Source organism: Salvelinus fontinalis, unplaced genomic scaffold (assembly GCF_029448725.1).
Source record: "Salvelinus fontinalis isolate EN_2023a unplaced genomic scaffold, ASM2944872v1 scaffold_0256, whole genome shotgun sequence".
In the NCBI taxonomy this organism is placed as follows: domain Eukaryota; kingdom Metazoa; phylum Chordata; class Actinopteri; order Salmoniformes; family Salmonidae; genus Salvelinus; species Salvelinus fontinalis.
This window is the reverse complement of record NW_026600465.1, coordinates 166,284-176,128: the sequence shown is the minus strand read 5'-3', so window position 1 is coordinate 176,128 and position 9,845 is coordinate 166,284. Positions and strand designations below refer to the sequence as shown.

The 9,845-nt window shown below is 39.4% G+C and overlaps 36 non-coding genes across 36 annotated transcripts; all 36 read right to left on the bottom strand.

The window, feature by feature from the left end:
* Positions 1-49: 49 nt before the first annotated feature.
* trnam-cau (transfer RNA methionine (anticodon CAU)) lies at positions 50-122 on the bottom strand. The gene has a single exon. It is a non-coding gene; the product is annotated as a tRNA-Met (tRNA).
* Positions 123-262: 140 nt separating this feature from the next.
* Positions 263-335, bottom strand: trnam-cau (transfer RNA methionine (anticodon CAU)). The gene has a single exon. It is a non-coding gene; the product is annotated as a tRNA-Met (tRNA).
* A 140-nt stretch (positions 336-475) lies between these two features.
* trnam-cau (transfer RNA methionine (anticodon CAU)) lies at positions 476-548 on the bottom strand. Its single transcript has one exon. It is a non-coding gene; the product is annotated as a tRNA-Met (tRNA).
* Positions 549-824: 276 nt separating this feature from the next.
* trnam-cau (transfer RNA methionine (anticodon CAU)) lies at positions 825-897 on the bottom strand. Its single transcript has one exon. It is a non-coding gene; the product is annotated as a tRNA-Met (tRNA).
* Positions 898-1,038: 141 nt separating this feature from the next.
* trnam-cau (transfer RNA methionine (anticodon CAU)) lies at positions 1,039-1,111 on the bottom strand. The gene has a single exon. It is a non-coding gene; the product is annotated as a tRNA-Met (tRNA).
* A 140-nt stretch (positions 1,112-1,251) lies between these two features.
* Positions 1,252-1,324, bottom strand: trnam-cau (transfer RNA methionine (anticodon CAU)). The gene has a single exon. It is a non-coding gene; the product is annotated as a tRNA-Met (tRNA).
* A 141-nt stretch (positions 1,325-1,465) lies between these two features.
* Positions 1,466-1,538, bottom strand: trnam-cau (transfer RNA methionine (anticodon CAU)). Its single transcript has one exon. It is a non-coding gene; the product is annotated as a tRNA-Met (tRNA).
* Positions 1,539-1,679: 141 nt separating this feature from the next.
* trnam-cau (transfer RNA methionine (anticodon CAU)) lies at positions 1,680-1,752 on the bottom strand. Its single transcript has one exon. It is a non-coding gene; the product is annotated as a tRNA-Met (tRNA).
* Positions 1,753-1,892: 140 nt separating this feature from the next.
* trnam-cau (transfer RNA methionine (anticodon CAU)) lies at positions 1,893-1,965 on the bottom strand. Its single transcript has one exon. It is a non-coding gene; the product is annotated as a tRNA-Met (tRNA).
* A 779-nt stretch (positions 1,966-2,744) lies between these two features.
* Positions 2,745-2,817, bottom strand: trnam-cau (transfer RNA methionine (anticodon CAU)). The gene has a single exon. It is a non-coding gene; the product is annotated as a tRNA-Met (tRNA).
* A 140-nt stretch (positions 2,818-2,957) lies between these two features.
* On the bottom strand, positions 2,958-3,030 carry trnam-cau (transfer RNA methionine (anticodon CAU)). The gene has a single exon. It is a non-coding gene; the product is annotated as a tRNA-Met (tRNA).
* Positions 3,031-3,305: 275 nt separating this feature from the next.
* trnam-cau (transfer RNA methionine (anticodon CAU)) lies at positions 3,306-3,378 on the bottom strand. Its single transcript has one exon. It is a non-coding gene; the product is annotated as a tRNA-Met (tRNA).
* A 140-nt stretch (positions 3,379-3,518) lies between these two features.
* On the bottom strand, positions 3,519-3,591 carry trnam-cau (transfer RNA methionine (anticodon CAU)). Its single transcript has one exon. It is a non-coding gene; the product is annotated as a tRNA-Met (tRNA).
* A 276-nt stretch (positions 3,592-3,867) lies between these two features.
* On the bottom strand, positions 3,868-3,940 carry trnam-cau (transfer RNA methionine (anticodon CAU)). Its single transcript has one exon. It is a non-coding gene; the product is annotated as a tRNA-Met (tRNA).
* Positions 3,941-4,081: 141 nt separating this feature from the next.
* Positions 4,082-4,154, bottom strand: trnam-cau (transfer RNA methionine (anticodon CAU)). The gene has a single exon. It is a non-coding gene; the product is annotated as a tRNA-Met (tRNA).
* A 140-nt stretch (positions 4,155-4,294) lies between these two features.
* On the bottom strand, positions 4,295-4,367 carry trnam-cau (transfer RNA methionine (anticodon CAU)). Its single transcript has one exon. It is a non-coding gene; the product is annotated as a tRNA-Met (tRNA).
* Positions 4,368-4,508: 141 nt separating this feature from the next.
* On the bottom strand, positions 4,509-4,581 carry trnam-cau (transfer RNA methionine (anticodon CAU)). Its single transcript has one exon. It is a non-coding gene; the product is annotated as a tRNA-Met (tRNA).
* Positions 4,582-4,722: 141 nt separating this feature from the next.
* On the bottom strand, positions 4,723-4,795 carry trnam-cau (transfer RNA methionine (anticodon CAU)). Its single transcript has one exon. It is a non-coding gene; the product is annotated as a tRNA-Met (tRNA).
* A 140-nt stretch (positions 4,796-4,935) lies between these two features.
* trnam-cau (transfer RNA methionine (anticodon CAU)) lies at positions 4,936-5,008 on the bottom strand. The gene has a single exon. It is a non-coding gene; the product is annotated as a tRNA-Met (tRNA).
* Positions 5,009-5,284: 276 nt separating this feature from the next.
* On the bottom strand, positions 5,285-5,357 carry trnam-cau (transfer RNA methionine (anticodon CAU)). The gene has a single exon. It is a non-coding gene; the product is annotated as a tRNA-Met (tRNA).
* Positions 5,358-5,498: 141 nt separating this feature from the next.
* On the bottom strand, positions 5,499-5,571 carry trnam-cau (transfer RNA methionine (anticodon CAU)). Its single transcript has one exon. It is a non-coding gene; the product is annotated as a tRNA-Met (tRNA).
* Positions 5,572-5,711: 140 nt separating this feature from the next.
* Positions 5,712-5,784, bottom strand: trnam-cau (transfer RNA methionine (anticodon CAU)). Its single transcript has one exon. It is a non-coding gene; the product is annotated as a tRNA-Met (tRNA).
* Positions 5,785-5,925: 141 nt separating this feature from the next.
* Positions 5,926-5,998, bottom strand: trnam-cau (transfer RNA methionine (anticodon CAU)). Its single transcript has one exon. It is a non-coding gene; the product is annotated as a tRNA-Met (tRNA).
* A 141-nt stretch (positions 5,999-6,139) lies between these two features.
* On the bottom strand, positions 6,140-6,212 carry trnam-cau (transfer RNA methionine (anticodon CAU)). Its single transcript has one exon. It is a non-coding gene; the product is annotated as a tRNA-Met (tRNA).
* Positions 6,213-6,352: 140 nt separating this feature from the next.
* On the bottom strand, positions 6,353-6,425 carry trnam-cau (transfer RNA methionine (anticodon CAU)). Its single transcript has one exon. It is a non-coding gene; the product is annotated as a tRNA-Met (tRNA).
* Positions 6,426-6,701: 276 nt separating this feature from the next.
* Positions 6,702-6,774, bottom strand: trnam-cau (transfer RNA methionine (anticodon CAU)). Its single transcript has one exon. It is a non-coding gene; the product is annotated as a tRNA-Met (tRNA).
* Positions 6,775-6,915: 141 nt separating this feature from the next.
* On the bottom strand, positions 6,916-6,988 carry trnam-cau (transfer RNA methionine (anticodon CAU)). Its single transcript has one exon. It is a non-coding gene; the product is annotated as a tRNA-Met (tRNA).
* A 140-nt stretch (positions 6,989-7,128) lies between these two features.
* Positions 7,129-7,201, bottom strand: trnam-cau (transfer RNA methionine (anticodon CAU)). Its single transcript has one exon. It is a non-coding gene; the product is annotated as a tRNA-Met (tRNA).
* Positions 7,202-7,342: 141 nt separating this feature from the next.
* On the bottom strand, positions 7,343-7,415 carry trnam-cau (transfer RNA methionine (anticodon CAU)). Its single transcript has one exon. It is a non-coding gene; the product is annotated as a tRNA-Met (tRNA).
* Positions 7,416-7,556: 141 nt separating this feature from the next.
* On the bottom strand, positions 7,557-7,629 carry trnam-cau (transfer RNA methionine (anticodon CAU)). The gene has a single exon. It is a non-coding gene; the product is annotated as a tRNA-Met (tRNA).
* A 140-nt stretch (positions 7,630-7,769) lies between these two features.
* On the bottom strand, positions 7,770-7,842 carry trnam-cau (transfer RNA methionine (anticodon CAU)). The gene has a single exon. It is a non-coding gene; the product is annotated as a tRNA-Met (tRNA).
* A 779-nt stretch (positions 7,843-8,621) lies between these two features.
* On the bottom strand, positions 8,622-8,694 carry trnam-cau (transfer RNA methionine (anticodon CAU)). Its single transcript has one exon. It is a non-coding gene; the product is annotated as a tRNA-Met (tRNA).
* Positions 8,695-8,834: 140 nt separating this feature from the next.
* Positions 8,835-8,907, bottom strand: trnam-cau (transfer RNA methionine (anticodon CAU)). The gene has a single exon. It is a non-coding gene; the product is annotated as a tRNA-Met (tRNA).
* A 275-nt stretch (positions 8,908-9,182) lies between these two features.
* On the bottom strand, positions 9,183-9,255 carry trnam-cau (transfer RNA methionine (anticodon CAU)). Its single transcript has one exon. It is a non-coding gene; the product is annotated as a tRNA-Met (tRNA).
* A 140-nt stretch (positions 9,256-9,395) lies between these two features.
* Positions 9,396-9,468, bottom strand: trnam-cau (transfer RNA methionine (anticodon CAU)). The gene has a single exon. It is a non-coding gene; the product is annotated as a tRNA-Met (tRNA).
* Positions 9,469-9,744: 276 nt separating this feature from the next.
* Positions 9,745-9,817, bottom strand: trnam-cau (transfer RNA methionine (anticodon CAU)). The gene has a single exon. It is a non-coding gene; the product is annotated as a tRNA-Met (tRNA).
* Between the last annotated feature and the right edge of the window lie 28 nt (positions 9,818-9,845).

Genomic DNA, 9,845 nt, shown 5'->3' with positions numbered 1-9,845 from the left:
AATTTTTACTTCCTCTTCAGGCAACACTGTAATTTTACATAAAGCTTTATGCCCCGTGTGAGGATCGAACTCACGACCTTCAGATTATGAGACTAACGCGCTACCTACTGCGCCAACAAGGCACCGTTTAAAAATATAGATATGAACATTAAGATGTGGTATCCACCTTGACAATAGTATGTCTTGTCTGAAAGTCCAAAAACAATGAGAATTAATTTTTACTTCCTCTTCAGCCAACACTGTGATTTTACATAAAGCTTTATGCCCCGTGTGAGGATCGAACTCACGACCTTCAGATTATGAGACTAACGCGCTACCTACTGCGCCAACGAGGCACTGTTTAAAAATATAGATGTGGACCTTAAGATGTGGTATCCACCTTGACAATAGTATGTCTTGTCTGAAAGTCCAAAAACAATGAGAATTAATTTTTACTTCCTCTTCAGCCAACACTGTAATTTTACATAAAGCTTTATGCCCCGTGTGAGGATCGAACTCACGACCTTCAGATTATGAGACTGACGCGCTACCTACTGCGCCAACGAGGCACAGTTTATCAGTAATTAGAAAGAAAAAAATATTGATACCGACCTTCAGATTTTGACAGTGACGTTCTAACCACCGTGCCAAAATGTATGGTCTGAAAGTCCACAACACCTGAGAAATAAACAACGATTTCATTCTAAAGTAAAAAATATAGATATGGACCTTAAGATGTGGTATCCACCTTGACAATAGTATGTCTTGTCTGAAAGTCCAAAAACAATGAGAATTAATTTTTACTTCCTCTTCAGCCAACACTGTAAATTTACATAAAGCTTTGCTGCCCCGTGTGAGGATCGAACTCAGGACCTTCAGATTATGAGACTGACGCGCTACCTACTGCGCCAACGAGGCACTGTTTAAAAATATAGATATGGACCTTAAGATGTGGTATCCACCTTGACAATAGTATGTCTTGTCTGAAAGTCCAAAAACAATGAGAATTAATTTTTACTTCCTCTTCAGCCAACACTGTAAATTTACATAAAGCTTTGCTGCCCCGTGTGAGGATCGAACTCACGACCTTCAGATTATGAGACTGACGCGCTACCTACTGCGCCAACGAGACACTGTTTAAAAATATAGATATGGACCTTAAGATGTGGTATCCACCTTGACAATAGTATGTCTTGTCTGAAAGTCCAAAAACAATGAGAATTAATTTTTACTTCCTCTTCAGCCAACACTGTAATTTTACATAAAGCTTTATGCCCCGTGTGAGGATCGAACTCACGACCTTCAGATTATGAGACTGACGCACTACCTACTGCGCCAACGAAGCACTCTTTGAAAACATAGATATGGACCTTAAGATGTGGTATCCACCTTGACAATAGTATGTCTTGTCTGAAAGTCCAAAAACAATGAGAATTAATTTTTACTTCCTCTTCAGCCAACACTGTAAATTTACATAAAGCTTTGCTGCCCCGTGTGAGGATCGAACTCAGGACCTTCAGATTATGAGACTGACGCGCTACCTACTGCGCCAACGAGACACTGTTTAAAAATATAGATATGGACCTTAAGATGTGGTATCCACCTTGACAATAGTATGTCTTGTCTGAAAGTCCAAAAACAATGAGAATTAATTTTTACTTCCTCTTCAGCCAACACTGTAAATTTACATAAAGCTTTGCTGCCCCGTGTGAGGATCGAACTCACGACCTTCAGATTATGAGACTGACGCGCTACCTACTGCGCCAACGAGACACTGTTTAAAAATATAGATATGGACCTTAAGATGTGGTATCCACCTTGACAATAGTATGTCTTGTCTGAAAGTCCAAAAACAATGAGAATTAATTTTTACTTCCTCTTCAGCCAACACTGTAATTTTACATAAAGCTTTATGCCCCGTGTGAGGATCGAACTCACGACCTTCAGATTATGAGACTGACGCACTACCTACTGCGCCAACGAAGCACTCTTTGAAAATATAGATATGGACCTTAAGATGTGGTATCAACCTTGACAATAGTATGTCTTGTCTGAAAGTCCAAAAACTATGAGAATTAATTTTTACTTCCTCTTCAGCCAACACTGTGATTTTACATAAAGCGTTATGCCCCGTGTGAGGATCGAACTCAAGACCTTCAGATTATGAGAATGACGCGTTACCTACTGCGCCAACGAGGCACTGTTTAAAAATATAGATATGGACCTTAAGATGTGGTATCCACCTTGACAATAGTATGTCTTGTCTGAAAGTCCAAAAACAATGAGAATTAATTTTTACTTCTTCTTCAGGCAACACTGTAATTTTACATAAAGCTTTATGCCACGTGTGAGGATCGAACTCACGACCTACAGATTATGAGACTAACGCACTACCTACTGCGCCAACGAGGCACTGTTTAAAAATATAGATATGGACCTTAAGATGTGGTATCCACCTTGACAATAGTATGTCTTGTCTGAAAGTCCAAAAACAATGAGAATTAATTTTTACTTCCTCTTCAGCCAACACTGTGATTTTACATAAAGCTTTATGCCCCGTGTGAGGATCGAACTCAAGACCTTCAGATTATGAGAATGACGCGTTACCTACTGCGCCAACGAGGCACTCTTTGAAAATATAGATATGGACCTTAAGATGTGGTATCCACCTTGACAATAGTATGTCTTGTCTGAAAGTCCAAAAACAATGAGAATTAATTTTTACTTCCTCTTCAGCCAACACTGTAAATTTACATAAAGCTTTATGCCCCGTGTGAGGATCGAACTCACGACCTTCAGATTATGAGACTAACGCGCTACCTACTGCGCCAACGAGGCACTGTTTAAAAATATAGATATGGACCTTAAGATGTGGTATCCACCTTGACAATAGTATGTCTTGTCTGAAAGTCCAAAAACAATGAGAATAAATTTTTATTTCCTCTTCAGCCAACACTGTAATTTTACATAAAGCTTTATGCCCCGTGTGAGGATCGAACTCACGACCTTCAGATTATGAGACTGACGCGCTACCTACTGCGCCAACGAGGCACAGTTTATCAGTAATTAGAAAGAAAAAAATATTGATACCGACCTTCAGATTTTGACAGTGACGTTCTAACCACCGTGCCAAAATGTATGGTCTGAAAGTCCACAACACCTGAGAAATAAACAACGATTTCATTCTAAAGTAAAAAATATAGATATGGACCTTAAGATGTGGTATCCACCTTGACAATAGTATGTCTTGTCTGAAAGTCCAAAAACAATGAGAATTAATTTTTACTTCCTCTTCAGCCAACACTGTAATTTTACATAAAGCTTTATGCCCCGTGTGAGGATCGAACTCACGACCTTCAGATTATGAGACTAACGCGCTACCTACTGCGCCAACGAGGCACTGTTTAAAAATATAGATATGGACCTTAAGATGTGGTATCCACCTTGACAATAGTATGTCTTGTCTGAAAGTCCAAAAACAATGAGAATTAATTTTTACTTCCTCTTCAGCCAACACTGTGATTTTACATAAAGCTTTATGCCCCGTGTGAGGATCGAACTCACGACCTTCAGATTATGAGACTGACGCGCTACCTACTGCGCCAACGAGGCACAGTTTATCAGTAATTAGAAAGAAAAAAATATTGATACCGACCTTCAGATTTTGACAGTGACGTTCTAACCACCGTGCCAAAATGTATGGTCTGAAAGTCCACAACACCTGAGAAATAAACAACGATTTCATTCTAAAGTAAAAAATATAGATATGGACCTTAAGATGTGGTATCCACCTTGACAATAGTATGTCTTGTCTGAAAGTCCAAAAACAATGAGAATTAATTTTTACTTCCTCTTCAGCCAACACTGTAAATTTACATAAAGCTTTGCTGCCCCGTGTGAGGATCGAACTCAGGACCTTCAGATTATGAGACTGACGCGCTACCTACTGCGCCAACGAGGCACTGTTTAAAAATATAGATATGGACCTTAAGATGTGGTATCCACCTTGACAATAGTATGTCTTGTCTGAAAGTCCAAAAACAATGAGAATTAATTTTTACTTCCTCTTCAGCCAACACTGTAAATTTACATAAAGCTTTGCTGCCCCGTGTGAGGATCGAACTCACGACCTTCAGATTATGAGACTGACGCGCTACCTACTGCGCCAACGAGACACTGTTTAAAAATATAGATATGGACCTTAAGATGTGGTATCCACCTTGACAATAGTATGTCTTGTCTGAAAGTCCAAAAACAATGAGAATTAATTTTTACTTCCTCTTCAGCCAACACTGTAATTTTACATAAAGCTTTATGCCCCGTGTGAGGATCGAACTCACGACCTTCAGATTATGAGACTGACGCACTACCTACTGCGCCAACGAAGCACTCTTTGAAAACATAGATATGGACCTTAAGATGTGGTATCCACCTTGACAATAGTATGTCTTGTCTGAAAGTCCAAAAACAATGAGAATTAATTTTTACTTCCTCTTCAGCCAACACTGTAAATTTACATAAAGCTTTGCTGCCCCGTGTGAGGATCGAACTCAGGACCTTCAGATTATGAGACTGACGCGCTACCTACTGCGCCAACGAGACACTGTTTAAAAATATAGATATGGACCTTAAGATGTGGTATCCACCTTGACAATAGTATGTCTTGTCTGAAAGTCCAAAAACAATGAGAATTAATTTTTACTTCCTCTTCAGCCAACACTGTAAATTTACATAAAGCTTTGCTGCCCCGTGTGAGGATCGAACTCACGACCTTCAGATTATGAGACTGACGCGCTACCTACTGCGCCAACGAGACACTGTTTAAAAATATAGATATGGACCTTAAGATGTGGTATCCACCTTGACAATAGTATGTCTTGTCTGAAAGTCCAAAAACAATGAGAATTAATTTTTACTTCCTCTTCAGCCAACACTGTAATTTTACATAAAGCTTTATGCCCCGTGTGAGGATCGAACTCACGACCTTCAGATTATGAGACTGACGCGCTACCTACTGCGCCAACGAGGCACAGTTTATCAGTAATTAGAAAGAAAAAAATATTGATACCGACCTTCAGATTTTGACAGTGACGTTCTAACCACCGTGCCAAAATGTATGGTCTGAAAGTCCACAACACCTGAGAAATAAACAACGATTTCATTCTAAAGTAAAAAATATAGATATGGACCTTAAGATGTGGTATCCACCTTGACAATAGTATGTCTTGTCTGAAAGTCCAAAAACAATGAGAATTAATTTTTACTTCCTCTTCAGCCAACACTGTAAATTTACATAAAGCTTTGCTGCCCCGTGTGAGGATCGAACTCAGGACCTTCAGATTATGAGACTGACGCGCTACCTACTGCGCCAACGAGGCACTGTTTAAAAATATAGATATGGACCTTAAGATGTGGTATCCACCTTGACAATAGTATGTCTTGTCTGAAAGTCCAAAAACAATGAGAATTAATTTTTACTTCCTCTTCAGCCAACACTGTAAATTTACATAAAGCTTTGCTGCCCCGTGTGAGGATCGAACTCACGACCTTCAGATTATGAGACTGACGCGCTACCTACTGCGCCAACGAGACACTGTTTAAAAATATAGATATGGACCTTAAGATGTGGTATCCACCTTGACAATAGTATGTCTTGTCTGAAAGTCCAAAAACAATGAGAATTAATTTTTACTTCCTCTTCAGCCAACACTGTAATTTTACATAAAGCTTTATGCCCCGTGTGAGGATCGAACTCACGACCTTCAGATTATGAGACTGACGCACTACCTACTGCGCCAACGAAGCACTCTTTGAAAACATAGATATGGACCTTAAGATGTGGTATCCACCTTGACAATAGTATGTCTTGTCTGAAAGTCCAAAAACAATGAGAATTAATTTTTACTTCCTCTTCAGCCAACACTGTAAATTTACATAAAGCTTTGCTGCCCCGTGTGAGGATCGAACTCAGGACCTTCAGATTATGAGACTGACGCGCTACCTACTGCGCCAACGAGACACTGTTTAAAAATATAGATATGGACCTTAAGATGTGGTATCCACCTTGACAATAGTATGTCTTGTCTGAAAGTCCAAAAACAATGAGAATTAATTTTTACTTCCTCTTCAGCCAACACTGTAAATTTACATAAAGCTTTGCTGCCCCGTGTGAGGATCGAACTCACGACCTTCAGATTATGAGACTGACGCGCTACCTACTGCGCCAACGAGACACTGTTTAAAAATATAGATATGGACCTTAAGATGTGGTATCCACCTTGACAATAGTATGTCTTGTCTGAAAGTCCAAAAACAATGAGAATTAATTTTTACTTCCTCTTCAGCCAACACTGTAATTTTACATAAAGCTTTATGCCCCGTGTGAGGATCGAACTCACGACCTTCAGATTATGAGACTGACGCGCTACCTACTGCGCCAACGAGGCACAGTTTATCAGTAATTAGAAAGAAAAAAATATTGATACCGACCTTCAGATTTTGACAGTGACGTTCTAACCACCGTGCCAAAATGTATGGTCTGAAAGTCCACAACACCTGAGAAATAAACAACGATTTCATTCTAAAGTAAAAAATATAGATATGGACCTTAAGATGTGGTATCCACCTTGACAATAGTATGTCTTGTCTGAAAGTCCAAAAACAATGAGAATTAATTTTTACTTCCTCTTCAGCCAACACTGTAAATTTACATAAAGCTTTGCTGCCCCGTGTGAGGATCGAACTCAGGACCTTCAGATTATGAGACTGACGCGCTACCTACTGCGCCAACGAGGCACTGTTTAAAAATATAGATATGGACCTTAAGATGTGGTATCCACCTTGACAATAGTATGTCTTGTCTGAAAGTCCAAAAACAATGAGAATTAATTTTTACTTCCTCTTCAGCCAACACTGTAAATTTACATAAAGCTTTGCTGCCCCGTGTGAGGATCGAACTCACGACCTTCAGATTATGAGACTGACGCGCTACCTACTGCGCCAACGAGACACTGTTTAAAAATATAGATATGGACCTTAAGATGTGGTATCCACCTTGACAATAGTATGTCTTGTCTGAAAGTCCAAAAACAATGAGAATTAATTTTTACTTCCTCTTCAGCCAACACTGTAATTTTACATAAAGCTTTATGCCCCGTGTGAGGATCGAACTCACGACCTTCAGATTATGAGACTGACGCACTACCTACTGCGCCAACGAAGCACTCTTTGAAAACATAGATATGGACCTTAAGATGTGGTATCCACCTTGACAATAGTATGTCTTGTCTGAAAGTCCAAAAACAATGAGAATTAATTTTTACTTCCTCTTCAGCCAACACTGTAAATTTACATAAAGCTTTGCTGCCCCGTGTGAGGATCGAACTCAGGACCTTCAGATTATGAGACTGACGCGCTACCTACTGCGCCAACGAGACACTGTTTAAAAATATAGATATGGACCTTAAGATGTGGTATCCACCTTGACAATAGTATGTCTTGTCTGAAAGTCCAAAAACAATGAGAATTAATTTTTACTTCCTCTTCAGCCAACACTGTAAATTTACATAAAGCTTTGCTGCCCCGTGTGAGGATCGAACTCACGACCTTCAGATTATGAGACTGACGCGCTACCTACTGCGCCAACGAGACACTGTTTAAAAATATAGATATGGACCTTAAGATGTGGTATCCACCTTGACAATAGTATGTCTTGTCTGAAAGTCCAAAAACAATGAGAATTAATTTTTACTTCCTCTTCAGCCAACACTGTAATTTTACATAAAGCTTTATGCCCCGTGTGAGGATCGAACTCACGACCTTCAGATTATGAGACTGACGCACTACCTACTGCGCCAACGAAGCACTCTTTGAAAATATAGATATGGACCTTAAGATGTGGTATCAACCTTGACAATAGTATGTCTTGTCTGAAAGTCCAAAAACTATGAGAATTAATTTTTACTTCCTCTTCAGCCAACACTGTGATTTTACATAAAGCGTTATGCCCCGTGTGAGGATCGAACTCAAGACCTTCAGATTATGAGAATGACGCGTTACCTACTGCGCCAACGAGGCACTGTTTAAAAATATAGATATGGACCTTAAGATGTGGTATCCACCTTGACAATAGTATGTCTTGTCTGAAAGTCCAAAAACAATGAGAATTAATTTTTACTTCTTCTTCAGGCAACACTGTAATTTTACATAAAGCTTTATGCCACGTGTGAGGATCGAACTCACGACCTACAGATTATGAGACTAACGCACTACCTACTGCGCCAACGAGGCACTGTTTAAAAATATAGATATGGACCTTAAGATGTGGTATCCACCTTGACAATAGTATGTCTTGTCTGAAAGTCCAAAAACAATGAGAATTAATTTTTACTTCCTCTTCAGCCAACACTGTGATTTTACATAAAGCTTTATGCCCCGTGTGAGGATCGAACTCAAGACCTTCAGATTATGAGAATGACGCGTTACCTACTGCGCCAACGAGGCACTCTTTGAAAATATAGATATGGACCTTAAGATGTGGTATCCACCTTGACAATAGTATGTCTTGTCTGAAAGTCCAAAAACAATGAGAATTAATTTTTACTTCCTCTTCAGGCAACACTGTAATTTTACATAAAGCTTTATGCCCCGTGTGAGGATCGAACTCACGACCTTCAGATTATGAGACTAACGCGCTACCTACTGCGCCAACGAGGCACTGTTTAAAAATATAGATATGGACCTTAAGATGTGGTATCCACCTTGACAATAGTATGTCTTGTCTGAAAGTCCAAAAACAATGAGAATAAATTTTTATTTCCTCTTCAGCCAACACTGTAATTTTACATAAAGCTTTATGCCCCGTGTGAGGATCGAACTCACGACCTTCAGATTATGAGACTGACGCGCTACCTACTGCGCCAACGAGGCACAGTTTATCAGTAATTAGAAAGAAAAAAATATTGATACCGACCTTCAGATTTTGACAGTGACGTTCTAACCACCGTGCCAAAATGTATGGTCTGAAAGTCCACAACACCTGAGAAATAAACAACGATTTCATTCTAAAGTAAAAAATATAGATATGGACCTTAAGATGTGGTATCCACCTTGACAATAGTATGTCTTGTCTGAAAGTCCAAAAACAATGAGAATTAATTTTTACTTCCTCTTCAGCCAACACTGTAATTTTACATAAAGCTTTATGCCCCGTGTGAGGATCGAACTCACGACCTTCAGATTATGAGACTAACGCGCTACCTACTGCGCCAACGAGGCACTGTTTAAAAATATAGATATGGACCTTAAGATGTGGTATCCACCTTGACAATAGTATGTCTTGTCTGAAAGTCCAAAAACAATGAGAATTAATTTTTACTTCCTCTTCAGCCAACACTGTGATTTTACATAAAGCTTTATGCCCCGTGTGAGGATCGAACTCACGACCTTCAGATTATGAGACTGACGCGCTACCTACTGCGCCAACGAGGCACAGTTTATCAGTAATTAGAAAGAAAAAAATATTGATACCGACCTTCAGATTTTGACAGTGACGTTCTAACCACCGTGCCAAAATGTATGGTCTGAAAGTCCACAACACCTGAGAAATAAACAACGATTTCATTCTAAAGTAAAAAATATAGATATGGACCTTAAGATGTGGTATCCACCTTGACAATAGTATGTCTTGTCTGAAAGTCCAAAAACAATGAGAATTAATTTTTACTTCCTCTTCAGCCAACACTGTAAATTTACATAAAGCTTTGCTGCCCCGTGTGAGGATCGAACTCAGGACCTTCAGATTATGAGACTGACGCGCTACCTACTGCGCCAACGAGGCACTGTTTAAAAATATGGATATGGACCTT